The 18446-nt window shown below is 46.3% G+C and overlaps 1 protein-coding gene across 1 annotated transcript in view; it reads left to right on the top strand.

Annotated features, from left to right (window-relative positions):
* The first annotated feature begins 10863 nt into the window (after positions 1–10863).
* The window catches only part of adgrl3.1 (adhesion G protein-coupled receptor L3.1), a 71523-nt gene continuing 63940 nt past the window's right edge, over positions 10864–18446 (top strand). Inside the window, 1 exon segment of the mRNA XM_062477589.1 lies at positions 10864–10944. The gene's annotated coding sequence lies outside the window, so the exon portion shown is untranslated.

Genomic DNA, 18446 nt, shown 5'->3' with positions numbered 1-18446 from the left:
GGACACTATCAGGCTTCTGCGTTCATGACAAGCAGCGACCGGCGTAATAGTACTAGCCTCGTTTTTGCAGATTTCTGTGAACTTGCTAAATAAACACATTTAGCTATGTACACTATGTACCCTTTAAGTTAAATATCTATAACTTGTTTGGCCAATTGGATTGTGGAAAAAAGTCTAACCTTTTTAGTTATGGAGAGGAATTCGTTTTTTACACTAATGACTAGAATGGTCATAACTTTATAATAATATATTTCTAATCTGTCTGCTGTTTTCTACATTTCAGGTCTATGATTTAATATGAAAGTTAATGAAAATATGAAAATGCATGCATGCCTCGATACACAACGGACGCAGGACAACCTTAGAAAAAGGCGCCCAAACAAACAATCAATTTTGTTATCATCTCGAACACACACACACACACACACACACACACACACACACACACACACACACACACACACACACACACACACACACACACACACACACACACACACACACACCTGTGTTCCCAGTGGCAGCTGGGTCTGCTGCATGGTGAGGATGTGGTGGAAGAGAGGGCTCTGCAGCACCGTCTTCAGCAGGGCCAGCTTCTCCCTCGTGGGGGCCTCCCCTCTCTCCTTCAGCTTGGCCTGCAGCCGCTCCACCGCCTCCAGGGCTCGCTGCATGTCTGGGATGGAAACAGCACAACAAGGTTGTTGACGAGACAACAACACACCCCCCGTGGGGGAGTGGGTCTAGTCCAAAAGCGTGGTGCTTTTCCATGAGCGCTAACTGACAGCGACCCAGTTATAAACTAGAATTCTGAAACTAGAAATGCAAATTTGAGTGTTAATTATTGAGTACTAATGTTAGACTAGGCTGTATTGTTTTGAATGCAGCTCAAGTCCTAGGGCAACCCTGTCCAAACACATATAGTCTCTAGGCATTACTTTTACAAATTGCTTTATGGTATTGGAGCACAACGTTGATTCTTAATCCGAGACAAGCCTACGGTTAAAGCCTTACCCAGGGTTTCCATCATTGATCCGTTCTGGTCTTCTCTTCCTCAGGGAAATATTCAGCGATCCTCTCTCCCATGCCTGTCAGTGGCTCTCATTGATGTCTGAGACCTGCAATGTTGGGGGATCCACCTTCATTGATCTGACTCGAGTCCTCTTCCTGTGTCTAAGCTGCTATATGCTCTCCATTGAGGTCTGGAAAATCATGTTCAGCAGAGCGTTTCTGCCTAATCTATTAATCTATGTACCCCTTTCAATTTATGTAATAGGCTACAGCATTGTACAATATGTCTAGTTTCACTCCATTACCATATAAGCTAACTGAAGACAGTAACAGACTGGCTAGTTTGGAGGTGTCTCCAGAGTCAAGTAAGGCTCTTAGCGAAGGATTTAGACTTCATCTCCAAATGGCTTTAAGGGGAACGGTGATTAAGGTTGACATACGGTCTCATCACCATTTTGAGTTGGCTATCCAAAATACATGAGGACAAGTTGGTGTGTTCAATTTCCAGTCATTGTATGCAGTAAACAAGCAAAACAAATTAGGATCATTGACGCTGGCATATGACAACTAAAGATTCCGGCTATAGCCTACACTTCCAATTTAAATCTTACTCCCCAAAGGTTTGGTTCGATTTGTTTTATGTTCTATCCTGAAAGGCTTTTTTTTGGCAACACAGCAGCTGTTGTTGGCAATATTTGTCACGACGTTGACAAAAGTAGGCTACATTATGTTCTACAGTAGCCTATAAGTGGCAGTAGTTAGTTTCCAAGTAGACAGGATCGAATGATAGCCTACTTTTGAATCAATTCAGAGTAGACCTACTCGAAAATTCTAATATCCACGATTTTGATTTACTCGGTTGAAAATAAAAACGAATTGATATTTGATAGAAAATGAACGACTCCACTGAAGAACGACTCCCACTGAAGGTGTCCAACACCGATGTCACAGTTATTTTACCTCCATTGCGGCGTCGTAGTGGGCTACATTACGTAGGCTATCAACAGGTCCCCGGCGTACTCATTGTCACCGGCAAGTCTCACCGTTCTCTCCGTTTGTTTCCATAAAATAATGGCGGACTATCGTTATATGTAAAATCAGTTAAGGTTTACAAGCGGGTAAAAAACGATATCAGCTGTACAGATATCGTAGCCCGAAAACGGCGCACGTCATTTGTGCTCTCTGTGATCTGGAGTCGCGCGTGTAGACACACACCTGTTCTTTAATTAATTCCAAATAGCCTTAGCCAACGACAGCCAAATCTAGGAATCCACAGTTGTCTGGCTAGAAACACAAAATAACATTGATTTAAAATTCGTTTTAAAAAAACATCATTTTGACACTACTATTGTGAACGTATTGACTGAATCTCTTTATGACCATGAATGGCATTGTCCACCGCAGTAAAACAGGAAACAGACCTCAAAGTGAATAATAACGTCAAAGCCTAATGCTAATTAGGATGTTCCCTTTATTTAATTATTTATTTATTTATTTGACAGGGTATAGCTTTTCTTGACAGCAGATGGAGCCCGTGTCCACATGTCAGGCATCTGATCCAGATCCATGTTTTCTCCCGGACACCACTCTCCCTCTGCAGACCCAAATGGGACCACAGCCCGCCTGCGTCGCCCTGCTCAGCACTCAGCTCAACCGAGCATCCACCTCTAATTGGTTTGTCATTCAAACCCTTCTCTACTCTCCTGCGAACAGGTCACGGTTCTTTGGCGCTTGGACGTCTGAAGTCATAGCTGAGAGAGAGAGAGAGAGAGAGAGAGAGAGAGAGAGAGAGAGAGAGAGAGAGAGAGACAGAGAGAGAGCGAGAAGAGAGAGAGAAAGAGAGAGAGAGAGAGAGAGAGAAGAGAGAGAGAGAGATGAGAGAGATGAGAGAGAGAGAGAGAGAGAGAGAGAGAGAGAGAGAGAGAGAGAGAGAGAGAGAGAGAGAGAGAGAGAGAGAAAGAAGAGAGAGAGAGAGAGAGAGAAAGAGAGAGAAGAGAGAGAAAAAAAGAGAGAGTCTTCCTTCGGTACAGACTCGGAGCATTAGGACGGACGCAGTAGGCTCCCTCTTTTGCCGTGGTTTGAGCAGTGATCGGGATACTAAACACGGAGCCTTCGACTAACAGTGAGCGCGAGCCTATCCGTTCACGAGGTGACTGACGAAATATCACTTGCATTTTTTAAGTGACGATTAAGCCGTGACGATTTAAGCGCATCACCGACTTGGAATCAAATTGGTTGATCACCATTCTTTCAGTTTATATTTTTTCTTGCAGAAATTAACTGCCACGTACCATCACTATTATAGGTTATTATAAGGACTGTTCCTTGTGGATCTGCAGACGAAACGTTCACCGTAGAAAAAAGCCTTGAGATAGCTATGTGTGAGTTGGCTATATTAATTTGTTATTAATGATATATTAGATTTAAGACTATCAGTAACTGATATATCCAACGAATGGCCTGCATCGGCGAGTGCAGTCTCCGATTCCCATTGAGGATCGCAAAAGGTTTCAGGCAAATCTTGTAATTTAAGTGAGGAAATGTCATGTTTTTAATGGGTGTCACGGATTTTACATAGTCCTGGATAAATAGACTGCTGATTGCGGTGGCGCGCTTTTGTCGCTTAACGAACTGAATGGGCGTCGCTCGCGCGAGGTGTTGGTTATAGCCAACTTGACGCCTTCTGTCTCTCCAATACCCAACGCAGGCAGCAAACATTCCGCTGCTAATTTTTTTAGCGTCCACATTTTCCGACATTGTTACAAGCAAACGGTGCTGCATGATCTCTTATAATGAAGGTTAATGTCATAAATGGCGCGTATTTCACCTGTGATATTCTGTGTGGGTGTCAAGACATGCCCGGGTCCTCAGCACAAGAGGTTGGTGGCCATGCATGATGCAGGCAAGCCGAGGGATGCAAGGCGGGTCCGGGAATGCGTGTTGGTATGGCAGCTGCAGCCTCCTCCGGTTGGTTACTTTGTCCCGAACTGGTCTGCAGCACGCCTCTTTATTCTAAAAGGTCTCCGTAAATCTAGCAGGCCTGACTTTAAAGGCTCTGTCAGTCACTGCGGATGATTGAGACTTGTCTCTCTGTTAGCAAAGTAAGACGTAGACTGCAAATGACCTTGAATGAGCAGAATGCAATACGTGGTTCGAAAATGTTCAGTGACCGACTGATGAAAACGATAAGAAATGCTAGGATGTAACAGAAACACTTCTGTGTTTTCTTTCATGGTGGAAACAGATGTGTTTGGGTTCCTTTCTTTTCATTGAGTGAATAAAAGGAGATGAATAATCACTCGAAATTGTCTCAGTAATAATGAAATGTAACACTGTAACAATTGACTGAATAATCAATTGTTCCCATTGGGGGGAAAGCTGTACCTCATTTCAACCGCAGTTTTCCTCTCAAGGCAATCAAGCTTCATGATGTCATTATCCATCTTGTAACTCTGGGTTGTGATTGTCCGGGTGACACAAGGACAGTTGGGAACGGCAGGGTGCCCAGTGAAAGGTTACAAGGTGACTCATCATGACACAACATCTGGTGGTTATGAGTAAAACCCTTCCCTTAAGAGCTTCAGGTGGGCTCAGGCCTGTGTATTCTCTCCTTCTGTCAGGTATTTTTAGATTTCTGGTAATGTCCAGGGATGGAGGCTTCCTGGGTGAAAATAAGCAGAGGGGATATCAATATTAGAAGGAGAGAACAATCCTTTATTCATCTCATACAGTGTGGACACACACATAAACGCATGCAGGGAGCGGCAGAACACACACACACACCAAGAGTGTCTACCGGAGAAATGAGTCTCCACCTTTTGTCCCGTCTTGCTGTCCTTCCTCCCAGGGCAGCCCCAGGAGCTGTGGGCAGCCCCAGGAGCTGTGGGCAGCCCCAGGAGCTGTGGGCAGCCCCAGGAGCTGTGGGCAGCCCCAGGAGCTGTGGGCAGCCCCAGGAGCTGTGAGCAGCCCCAGGAGCTGTGGGCAGCCCCAGGAGCTGTGGGAAGCCACGTCTGCAGCGCCCAGGGTCCAAGTCATGTTCCCACCCCGTGTGCTGGCCAGGGACATGGGCAGGAAGCAATATGTTCTGTAGGTTTTTTTATTGGTGTTCTTTTATGGAGGGAACCCAAGTGAGCATGGGGAGGGCATGCAAACTCCATGCAGAAAGACCCAGGAGATAGTCCACCTGAACACCGACAGGCCCCGAGCAGGAATCGGGCCGATGACCTTCTTGCTGGGAGGTGGCAGTGCAAGGTACTATGCCACTGTGCCACATTATTGGAGTATTTACTCCTCTGCCAGACTTGGGTGTATCTTGGTCGTCCTTTCAACTCCCTCAAATAATTAAAATACCCAAACTCCATCTTCCATAGAGTTTCATCTTCTCTCTTTTATTGGTATATAGCCCCTCCCAAATTATCTTCAGTGGTCTGCGCAGTTCAGTTGCTGTTCAGTCTGCAGTTGTTCAGCCCCCCAGGCCAGAGAGCCATAACAGAGCAGAGATGTGATGATTCTGAAGGGTGTCTGAGAGCATCTCAGGCCAGGCACACAGACCCCGGCTGAGGCGCAAACTACCACACAACCACCCACGACCCCTAACCCCGACCCCCCAGGCCACCGGAGGCAGTGTGCCGATAACTGCCATCAGGCCTTTCTGCTGACTTCCAGACTCTCTTAATTAGAAGGGATTTCACTTGGTATAATGGAATCAGCAACAAAGAGAAAAAAGGACATGGTGATAGACAATAGTTAGGCTGTAGTTAGTGTTGGGGTGATTGTTCCAGATGACTAGTGTGTTGTTGCAGATGACGTGGTTCGAAGTTTTGGAATTTGACACTTTTAGATTCCTCAGAGCAGTCGTTAAGGCAGATGTTGATACTGTTTAACATGTAGGCTGCCTGTAGGCTTGTGTTTGAACCGTGGTCTCTGGTCATACAGGTCCCCATTCTCCAGCAGTCTAGTAGATACAGTCCACAGCGCCAGTACTTCAAAATGGGGCCCTCATTCGTAAACCGCTACCCTTTCCTTGAACCTGACCGTCTTTATTCCCATACTGGAATAATGAGCCTTGATGTTCATCCATCCATAGGATTCACCCCCCAAAAAAGCACCCAGTCATGTGTTAAGGAGACATCTTTTCCTCTACCCTGAACCCTGCTCACCACTTCCTCCCCCTCCCCCTCCCCCCCTTGCCCCTCCCCACCCAAACCCCCCCCCCCCCCCCCCCCCCCCGGTCCTCTGCAAGTGAATGCAGGCTTGGCAGACTTGAGGTTATCAGCTCAGTTCACCTCCCTAATGTGTGAATTGGCCCCCAATATCATCCGGCCTTATTACGAGGACCTCTCATGTGCGCTACAGAGGGGTCTCGGGCGCCCTCGTCTCCCCAGCAGCTCGACTGCTTGATTGGAAATGAGCACGGAGGTACGAGGGAGGGTGTGGAGCGAGGCTGGCCCCGTCGGCCCCCCAACCCAGTCCACCCAGACGTTCCCCCTCCCACTCACTTCTAAATATGGAAGTGTCTCGGCGGACCAAGAAGGTTAATATTCTCTCTATCTCTATCTCTATCTCGCTTTTTTTTTAGGGTGGTTTGTCTGAGAATGCGAGAGTATGAATCCTATGTTGGCTTGTTAGCCTACCGAGAAGCGTGTGACGTTGCCATTTTTTTTGGATATGTTGATGTCTTTGTTATGGCAGAAGGGCATTGATTGAAAAAAGATGACATGTCATAATGGGTGTCTTTCTACGTTCTGAAATCCTGCTACAAGTCTGTATTATGGTGTCGTATACTCCAGTATAGTGTAGTATATTGTTTTTCCACTAATTGACTCAAGGTCTGAAGATATTAGTCCCACAGAACCTGTGTCCTGCATTGAACTTGAACCTTAATCATATGCCAACAGAACATGGCCTCAATGTGAACCTTGACCCCAACCCTAACCTTACCTTGACCCTAAGGCCAAGGAGTGTGACAACCATACATAATTAAGCTTTCGACACTACAGAGTCCTGTAAACACAGAATGGAAATAAGTGAAAAAGTCGAACGAGGACATTAGCATCTGAATCGTTATGCAGTGGGAAACCATAAGGTAGTCTGGGACCGAATTTCCGACGGGTTGGTAATTAGTTGTTTACTGCACTAAATCTTATTTGGAAGTTAGAACATCTGCCATCACTCCTCAGACCCACAAACAACGTCCCCCCCCACCAAGAAGAAGAAGAGAAGAGGAAGTAATGAAGCACTCGTTTTTCTAATCAACATAGTGCTCTCTCCCGCGCCCTTCACCTCTGCCTGTCTGGTTCAGGGCCGCCAACGCTCAACACACTCCCACAGTCAGCTGCACACACACAGCTGCACACATACACACACACGCACAGGCACACACTCAACCGCATAAGCACACACACACATACGCACATACATGGGAACACACAGGCGCGCACATACACAGAAGCGCACACACTGGAACTCTCAGGCACACAAACACAGGCACACGTACTGGCACACACACACATACAGGCAAACACTCACACACACACACACACACACACACACACACACACACACACAGGTGTACACACACACAGGGGGCACACACAGAAACAGAGACACAAACACTCACAAACACACACTCGCAGACAGGCGCACGCTCCCTGCAGCTGCATATTTAACACACAGTCCAATTTGGGAGCTGAATGGAGGATCAGTGCACAAGGCCAGTTGTGATTGTAAGCAGCTCACTAAAAGGTCCTCTGATTATTTTGGTCTCCGCAGGAAATCATTTACAATGGTATTCACCCCCCTCCTCTGCTCCCCTTCTCCACTCCCATTGCGCTGCACTCAGTCTAACAGGCTTTGTAAGTTCATGTGAGAGAGTGTGTGCTTGTGTGTGAATTTGTCTTCTTGATCCTGAAAGTTTATGTGTGTGCTGGTGTTTGTGTTTGAATGTTTGCTGTGTTGTGTTGTGTGTCCTATAAATCATTATTGTATAAGCATTTTCCATCCCTCTGGTTCTCCTGTGTGTGGGTGTTTGTCTGTGTGTGGGTGCTTGTCTGTGTGTGCGGTCAGCATCAAAGCCCAGAGTCCCTCCAAGAGAAGGGAACAGGGAAGTGATTCACACACAGTGTCATGCAAAACAGTCCAGAGAAAGATATGAATTATGGGGCAATGTACAATGAGGTCATCGCCGGTCCCTGGCCTACATGGCTCAGTGCAAACTTACAACACAGCAGCTCTTATCAATGGAGGAAGCACTCGGTTCAACATGGCATTGTATGTGTGACGGTGATTCAATGGGGCAGTGCACAAACCAGACATGAAACAATGAGAGGGGGAATTCTTCTGAGCTTGATCCTGGCGATATCGGGCTATAAAAATGGACTGGCATGTGACAGAAAGAAAGAAAAAATCAAGGATGGTCTGTGATTTTTTGGCCAACTGATAAGATGGCTTTTAGAAGCACTCCTTTTAGCATGTGTGCGTGTGTGTGTATGTGTGTGTGAAGAAATTGCACATTTTTCTGTAACACCATTATCACAGCCCTCCTCTGAAGTTTCTTGCCCAATTGCTGACTTAAAGTGTATCAGACGCTCTGTTGTTTACTCCATCTGCTTTCTGCCAACGCACACACACACACACACACACACACACACACACACACACACACACACACACATGCACACACACACATGCACACACACACAGGATTGAAATCCATATTTTTTCCTTTGATATTAAGAATGCAAACAAGATGGATTTTCACAAGGTCACATTTTGCTTTCTGGTTCGTGTGTGTATGTGTGTGCCAGCTGTTCGCTTGCACCCGTGTGTTATTATGTGTTACAGTATGTTGTGTGTACTCATTCAACCTCTCTCAGTTCTGTGTGTGTTTGTATGTGTGTGTGTGTGTTGTAAACACTTTCATTCCCTCCTCTCGGTTCCCTGTTGTGTGATAGATGGGCTGGCATCCATCATGACTGTCAACCTGGGAGTGAGAGGGCAAAGCTGAGGGCTTTTACTGTTACTGCAGAGAGACATGTGTGTGTGTGTGTGTGTGTGCTAGTATGAGTGGGGTTGTGTCAGGTTTTTAGGAAGAGAGAGAGTACTCCACTGAGTGTGTCTCTGTGTGTGTATGTTAGTGTGTGTAGGCTACTGCATAGCTGTTTGTTGAAACAAACTGCTCCCCATCTTATGTCCAGTCCACAGCATCACAGTGGATGGACAATGCTCGTTTAATTTCATCCCAGCTTTCACGTCACAGGATTCCCTTCCCCCCTGTTCTATCTCCATGTCTCTCTCTCTCACACTCTTTCTTTCTCTAGCTCTTTCTTCCACAGTAAGATTTATGCTTTGGACCAATACATGAGTCTTTAATTTTACGCCTGGGTAAACCACGCACACGATTGCTCCATATTCTCAATGCTTTTATTGAATCTGTCACAGCCTGAGGGGTGTGATTGTGTGAATGTGTGTATATGTGTGTGTATAGGCTATGTGTTGTGGTAAAAGAAAAATGAACTTTAGGGTATCCCACCCTTTAAAAGCTGTCAACAATAGCCAACAAGACTTGCTCTCATGTTCAGTGAGGTAATGTGTTGTCAAAACTGTAATTACAGATTACAAAACAAGACAAACCATGAAAGAACACCACAGAATCATCACATGGCTTTGAGCTTTAACTTGTGGTTCAGCCAGGAATCCCAATATGGCCGCCTCTCTATAAAAACACCACTATTACACTGTGTGAAAATCATCCACCCCAATTCATCTGATGTATACAGAATAGAGAGTTGGCACTCATCCAATATTGGCTGTGCCCTCGCACACACACACACACATATGCTCAAGCCATGGCTTACTCCTCCTCCTCCTCTTTCCTTCTTCATTGATCCCTCCATGCTGGCCCCGTGTGAATTATGGATGACGTTTCTCTGAGAGAGACAGACATGAGCCAAGGTAGCCTATTGGTGGGCAGCTTAGTGCTTTGGCTCATTCCCACCCTACGGTCATGAAGGGGGGAGGAGAGAGAGGGGGACGGAGGTGGAGAGGGAGGGGTCTTAAAGGGATGGTATGAAGTTATGGCAGTGAGAGTGTTGAGGTGGCAGTGGGAGACAATGAGAGAGAGAGAGAGAGAGAGAGAGAGAGAGAGAGAGAGAGAGAGAGAGAGAGAGAGAGAGAGAGAGAGAGAGAGAGAGAGAGAGAGAAAACAACTTGAAGAGGTATGGCAAGGTAAATGATCATTCTAGACAGCGTCCACTGAAGATAAAAAAGCTCTTTGAGAATTTTTTGTTTGTTTTCTTTTCGGTGGAAAATGAATCAGTCATTGGAGGTTCCAGAGAGCTGGAGAGCGGTAGAGATGGAGAGTAAGGCTGCATTAAACTGTTACTGCCAGAGGTGCCACTAAACACAAGCACTTAGCAGGTCATTATGAGAGAACACACACACGCGCACACACACGCACATACACACCGCTATTAATACAATAGGTGATTGTGGTTGAGAAGGCTTTCGCCTGACTAACTAGTGTTGGATGGACGACTGCTGCCTGCCACTCATGAGCTGCGTTGTTTTATCTCAATACAAACACGGTGTCTCGCTGTTTTTCTCACTAAGCGCTGTTCTTTGAACAATAACAATGTCTCCCTTTTCCTCTCTCTCTCTCTCTCTCTCTCTCTCTCTCTCTCTCTCTCTCTCTCTCTCTCTCTCTCTCTCTCTCTCTCTCTCTCTCTCTCTCTCTCTCTCTCTCTCTCTCTCTCTCTCTCTCTCTCTCTCTCTCTCTCTCTCTCTCTCTCTCTCTCTCTCTCCTCTCTCTCTCTCTCTCTCTCTCTCTCTCTCTCTCTCTCTCTCTCTCTCTCTCTCAGGACTAAGGTGTCCCGTTGGCACTGACATGTGATACCCTGGGTCTTGCTGTCCATTTGACTAGGCAGATACGCATATCAGGTAGGACTGCCGTCTGTGTGTTTATACATGATGTGAACTGCATCTGAATGTACAAAAATACTTTTGAAAATACATACCGTTCACGCACACACAAATCAAATCAAATCAAATGTATTTGTGGTGCAGTGTAAATGTTCAGGAGAGGGAGGGAATAGCAGTGATGGAAAGAACAGGACTGCGCTCGGCTTTCTAGATTCAGCCCGTCACTCCCACCGTCCCCAAGAGATCCGAGAATTCCATCTGTGCCGCGACAGAAACTGTGCCCTAATTGGCCGAGCAGATGTGTTCACTGCAACGGCTCACCCAGTCAAATACGACCCATTGATCTTCAGATGAAAAACACTGTAGAACCGTGCAAAATAATACACAGTGGAATAGAATAGGATAGAACTAAATAGAACGGAGCAGAATAGAAAACCGTCATTTAACAGTGTTAATTTAATACCACAAGTGTTAATTTGACTCGTTGAGTGTTTTTCTAGGTCCACTCTCATGAGATGGACCTGTATGAACACTCCTGGTGTTAAATTAACACTTTGCTTGTGAAGGTACTGTGAAGCTAGTGAAGAACAGTTTTGCAAAGCTCTTTCTCTTTTTGTAAAGCTCTTTCTTGTAAGTCGCTTTGGATAAAAGCGTCTGCTAAATGAATAAACGCAAACAGAACCTGAACTTGAGTGGAAGACCCCTTCAGAGACCTCCTTTAGGACAGGTCAAGCTCTTCTGACCGGCCAGGGAGGGATAAAGCAGGCAGGGGTGAGCCCAGTAAGACCACCTCACTCCTAACTTGTATTCATCCTCTTTTCACCACCTGCTATTAAACCAGCAGGAATTTACGAGGTCACTCTTCAATTAGAAAAACCTTCCACAAAGAGCCAGGCTGATGAATTGCATATTGAATGTATCGACTGGGGTGTGTGTGTGTGTGTGTTGGGGGGGCTGACAGGTAGACCTTCATATTTCCTCGTTGGCGCTCGGAGACTCCTGGCCATCGGACTTGTTAGACATGTGGTGTGTGATCTGTATAACTGGAAGCATGCGGGCTCTGTTGTAATGTTTGCATGTCTGACGTTGTGTTCTATTGATCGGGTCTTTTATGGCTGTGAATGTGACTAAGGGAAGAGCTTGTGGTTGTTTGTGTGTGTTGTGTATACATGTGTGTGTAAGTTGGAGTGTGTGTGTGTGTGTGTGTGTTTGGAGCATGTATGTGAATTAGTTTGTGTGTGTGTGCATACAGTGAAATCTGTGCCCACTACACGATTCAGAACCATTGTTTCCATGTGGTTATTTTGGAATATAACTCTGTGATATCAGTTCTGTTTTTTTCTGTCTTTCTACCCCTCCAAAACAACCACAGATTGATGACATACAACAACAGGAAAGGGAGATGTGTTTATCCTCAAAGGCAGGTGTTTTTGCGGCCCTCTATCAAACAGGTGTTTCCCTCTTTGGTTCAAGCTCGATTTCAAAACGGTTAATGAGAGAACAGAGTATGTCATAAGATCCATATCACTTACCACTGTCTAAACACACACACACGCACGCAGGCTTATTGTCTTCTGTGGTGCCCTTTGCCTTGTGTTGAGGGTTCTTTGTTCTGATACAATGGAAGCATATTGAGGACCCTTCCAGTCAACACTGTCATAGATCTGACCCTGACAACTGATTCAGATTGTTCTGGAGACAAGGAGGAGGTTGGCAGTTTGTGTGTGTGTGTGTGTTTATAAGAGGGAGGAAAGCAGAGAGTCTAATTGCAGTGCCCCATCTGCTGATACTGGGTAGATACTGGCTTACGTCACTCACACACATGCTCACACACACTCATTCACATACACACACGCGCGCACACACACACACCAACGCACACACATGCATGCACACATGTTGGGTGTGGAGCAGATGCCTGTGTAACACTAGAGGATGCAGATCATGAACACAGCTAGTGGACTGTGGAGGGAGTTACCATGGTAATAAGATGTGGAACAGCATGGTTCCTGTGGACTGATGTTAGTGTGGTGTGTGTCTACATGTCAGTTGGTCTCCTACAAACCAAAGCTTGCACAGAGGGCTTTCTCCTGTGGATCCACCCTAAGGACCAAGCCAGGGGACCAGGAAACACACACACACACGCACAGCACTCGTAGGAATTCTCTCTCTCTTACACACACACACACACACACACACACACGCACGCACACACACACACACACACACACACACACGCACGCACACACACACACAGAAGCGCACCCACACAAACAAACATCAGACATGGACATGCATGGGCCCACACAGGCATACACACTCGGGCACACACGCACATACTCACTCACCCTAGGGAGATGGTCTTTGTCAACAACTTGGAGTTAGGTAGCTATTTGAGGCTGCTGTATTCCAGGAAGAATTATCTGCCTATTTGTGATGAAGAGTCTCCATGAAACAAAACAAGTTATGGCAATTACCGTATTATTACACAGCTTTTGGCTGCTAATGTGGCTAATAACACAGCTGCATTCTACTACCGAGTAAGCCTTGACTGCTCCAAATATAACCTCCATGCAAAATATTACCTCTTTAGAAGTACAAACTCACACACACACACTGTTTCTGTGTATATCTAAAGACATGACATATAGATCTGCTCCACCCTGTGTGTGTGCACAGGATGTGTGAGAATGTGTCAGTGATTATCTCTGTATGTGTGTGCCCGTTCGTGACACATCCAATATCATAAATTACAATATTTATGCATCCGTCAGAGATATTATTTCCCAGATAGGAGGACGTCAATACACCAGGGGCATGAAGCCTCCGTAGGAGCCCGACCTCGCCGCCGTGATTTGAATAGAAAATGATTTGGATATTGATTCGTCTCCCCCGGCCCCTCCCCGAGGCCTCCCTCCGCAGCGCAATCACCACCGATGACATTTAGCATCGTGTTTGCCGTCGTCGTCTCCATCGATCCTCCGCCAAATCACCTCACGCTCGCGTACTGTTACATCTCCGTTCCCCCGTTCCCCCTCATTGGACACTGTGGCACAGGCGGAACCTCACCCCCCCCCCCCTACCCCACCCCCACCCCCCCCATGCCTGAAAACTGATCAAACTTTTAATTATTTTGTTGAGATATATATTTTTGGAGGGCATTTATGCCTTAGTTTTTTTTATAGTGACATTATAATGTAGGAGAGAGAGAGGGAGGATGGCATGCAGCAAAGGGCCTGGGCTGGATTGAATGCCGCTGCGATAAGGCCTTATAGTCTATGTGATGTGCCTTATAGTCTATGTGATGTGCCTTATAGTCTATGTGATGTGCCTTATAGTCTATGTGATGTGCGCACCTATCTGGTGAGCCGCCAGGGCGGCTGAAAACTGATTAAGGAGGAATCGACTCATCTAGAGGATAGGAGGATAGGGGAACACTCAGTTCTGAGTCTCCACTGACTATCACGGTGCACAACACTCCAGTCGACCCCGTGTCTTTACCAAGCTCAGGGCTCCGCCCTCTCCTAGAGCCTTCTCTGTTTGAGAAATCTGTACACGTCCCTCCACTCCATTTAAACTCAGTCCCTCACTATATTACATGCAGGCTCATCTCCTCTATAGTGTGTCTCCATACATCTGGCGCCCATGTATTTTTAATATGCCAACAAGGCCCCAATAGGCGCCCCAGAAGGACCTCCTCTGATTAAATATTTCATTAGTCAGATACATGCTGCGCTTCGCTGTAATGCTGTAGAAATAAGGGCCGGACCAGCGAGACACTGCAAAATCACACTTTGGGTCCCGGAGAAAGCGACGCCTGATTTGCTGCGATGGAGGGTGAAACGTCCAAAATCTTGTTTTCCCGCTGGAACGGGAGATGTTGGAATCTAGTTGTGAAGCAAGGTGCTCTTAAATTGGATTGTGTGCGTTTGTTGGAACGAGCGTCATTGTTTTTGCAGACAAACTCAAAGGCGGAATCTGTCTTTGAGATCTGTTTGTGTAAGCACCACCCAGTGTCGGAATGAACACCAAAAAAAAAAAAACTTTCGTAATGAAGTTGGAAACAATAAAAGAGAACAAGACGAGTGGAGAAAATGTGCTGTCCAATAGAATGAAGGGAAAAGCCAGCAGAGGGGAAAGGAATACAAGTATTGTTTTAGTTTTTAACTGCAGGCGTTCCAGCACAGCCAGATGTACATGTAGTTGATCTGCAGTAAAGTAGGCCATCACGCCTGTATCCTGTATGGTCCTGGCCTTCATCAGCAGGAACGCCAGGAGCTCCCAGTCTGCTCTGGTGGACTGCTGATGGCTGCTGTCCTCCAACCTCAACTGCCCTAACTGTACTCTCTCTCTTCTCTCTGAATCTCTCCCTCTTTCTCCCATCTCTCCCTTTCTCTCTCATTCTCTTCTCTCTGTCTCTCTCTCACTTTTTTCTTTCTTTTCTTTCTCTTCTCTCTCTATACAGTATATATATATATATCTTTTCCTCCCCCCCTCTCTGTCTCTCTCTCCCTCTGGCTCCCACTATGACCGATCTGTTGTGACAGTACTGGGTTTACGGCCAGGCAGACAGAGGAGAAAGGGAAAGACAGAATGGGAGAGCAGAAGAAGAGATGGAGAGAGAGAGAGAGAGAGAGAGAGAGAGAGAGAGAGAGAGAGAAAGAGAGAGAGAGAGGAAAAGAGGGAACAACAGCCCAATTGTTGGTAGCCATGTTCCGTGTATCTCAAGACCCACTGTTGACATAACTGATCGTATCAAAGGCACTTTTCCACTGTTTACCCGTCCTGTTATGGCTTGGGAGCAGTTTGAAAAGGAGTGTGTGTTTGTGTGGGTGTGTGCATGCCTGTTTGCGCGTGTGTGCATGTGTGTGTGTGTGAGCATTTCAACGGTTTGAAAAGTAGTGTGTGTGTGTGTGTGTGTATGCCTGTTTGCGCGTGTGTGTGTGCATGCGTATGTGTGTGTGTGTGTGTAAGCATTTCACCAAGGTGTTCAGGGAGAGAGAGTGCAGTGCTTTAGATGGATGTCACATGGGATGAGTGTATGAAGCGTCCCACCTCTCTCTTCTCATCCATTAACCCTGCCTGGGAATCTGCACGCGCAACCCAACGCAGCAGTCTAAACTGAACTGTACACCAATACTGATTGTTCTCAGTATCGCTTGTGACTTCAGCTAATCTTCCTCCTCCCCAGGTGTCAGATGAATCCTACAGTCACTTCTGAAAGGTTCCGCAGAGCTCACCTGAGCCTGTCTGCGCCGGGGGCTAGAGGTTGAAGATAGATTACCGATCACTTTAATACTGAGTTTGACGTCCTCCCTCGTCTACGCTGGCGGTGGCTCTTCCCCGCCTTTCCTCTCCTCTTTGCTCCTCTCCCATCCTCAGCTTTCACCCCCCCCCCTCTCTCTCTCTCTCTCTCTCTCTCTCTCTCTCTCTCTCTCTCTCTCTCTCTCTCTCTCTCTCTCTCTCTCTCTCTCTCTCTCTCACACACACTCTCTCTCTCTTTCTCCCTCTCTCTTTCTCTTGTCTTCCCTCATCCCCCCTGTCCCAGTCCTTCTCTCCCTCACCTCATCTGTCTTTTCTTCTCTATCTAATTCTCACTCCAGCCTTCTCCTCATCACCCTTCACTCTTGCTCTTCACCCCTTCCACCCTTCCTCCACCGTTGTCCTTTATCCCTCCATCCATCCCTCCATCCCTGCACCCTCTTCATCTCTTCTTCTCTCTACCCTTCTCCTCCATCCCTTCCTCTTCCCTCCTCATCGATGTCTCCCTCCTGCCCTCTACCCTTTTCCCTCCTTTTAACCTCCTCTCTCCCTCCCTCCTCTCTCCACCCCCCCCCCCCTCGTCCTCCCCTTCTCCCTGTCTCCTCTGAGCTCATCTACTCTCCGGCGGGTAGGAGTGCAGACAAAGTTGATTAGATTGGAGCATTGGGAAGTTCAGAGCGGAGCCCTACGTGTCCGCAGGGCAAAGCCATGGCGTTGGAACATTGTGATATACAGACGCGAGAGGGTTTTTGTGATAGTGTGATAGAGTGGGGTAGCTGGAGGAGGAGGCCACAAATCCGGGAAACTTGGAGTACCAAACATTGTACGGAGTCAGTCAGACGGAAACCAGTAATCCAGAGCAAACTGAGGGTCTTCTGCAATGGGAGCATGAGGTCCTCTAATGACTCCAGAGCTCCTTGATGACTAAAACTCATGTAGGAGGAAAAGTTGGAGACTTTTGAAAGTTTTCAGACTGTTAAAGATGAGGCCTAAGTCGGCCATGCCTTTTGTAGTGAATTTAAGATTGTATACATATCAGTTAAGTCCGTTTTCTGTGGATCATGTGTGAATTGAATCATCAAGCCCAACATTCAGGCTTCAAGACACCAGCATCTAACTACTAAGAAAGGAATATTTGTGTGTCTCGGTGGCTCAATTAGCTGACATTGCAGGTGTATTACCCAAGGATGTGCAGTGTCGAGTGTGAAGTTGTTTGGACAAGCGCTTAGCGATAAATTAATACAAACACATTCACCACCATGTTGAGCTGCACTAAGTGTCATGGATCACTCCAATATGGTATCCTTCCACGCAGCAGGATACACTCCTAGACACTCCCTTTGCCTGATCACAAAAGTATTTCCTTCTAACAGGCACTGCACCCTGTCTGACCTGTCTTGGGTTAGTATACGTTTATAAGGTTAGTATAGGTTATTATGTGTATTAGAGGTTTAGTATACTGTATTGAATATTGTATATTCTTTGTATATTAGGAGATTTACTATATTTTATTTTATCATAAATGTAATCTATGTTCTGTGTACTTATATGTTATGTTATGCCAGGTTGCTTTGCGTTGTCTTGTCCTAAGAATTTCAGTGCCCAGTCTGACTTGAAGACTTGAACTTGAGCCCGTTCTTTTAAAGATAGCTGTATAAGCCACCACATCTATGGTGTCCCATTGGTTTTAGTGTTAGTTATTCAGATTGAAAGCAGATTGAGAAGTGTCTGACTTTGATTTGAGGGTGACCTATACCTTTAAGGCTGCTCTCCCAGGCCCTGCCGGGAACACACCCAGGATTTTTGAACAGACCAAATCTCTTGCCTTCCAGGGGGCTGTCCTCTTCAGGGCAAGTTGACAAGACTGCATACCCAGCTTCCGAGACACACACACACTCACACACAAACAAACACACATTCTCTCTCTCTTACAAACACACACACTCAAACACACACACATAATACTTACAACACACACGTTCTCTCTCTTACACACATACTCAAACACACACTCACATAACACACACAGCACACTCTCTCTCTCTTTCACACACGCAACCACACACAACACACACTTTCTCTCACACCCACACTCAAACACAGACACATAGCAAACACAACACACACTCGCTCTCTCAAAGACACACACTCAAACAGTCAAACACACACATTCAATCACACACACACACACACACACACACACACACACACACACACACACACACACACACACACACACACACACACAAACACACACA

Source organism: Osmerus eperlanus, chromosome 14 (assembly GCF_963692335.1).
Source record: "Osmerus eperlanus chromosome 14, fOsmEpe2.1, whole genome shotgun sequence".
In the NCBI taxonomy this organism is placed as follows: Eukaryota; Metazoa; Chordata; class Actinopteri; order Osmeriformes; family Osmeridae; genus Osmerus; species Osmerus eperlanus.
The sequence above is the reverse complement of the archived record's forward strand: the minus strand, read 5'-3'. Positions and strand labels throughout refer to the sequence as shown.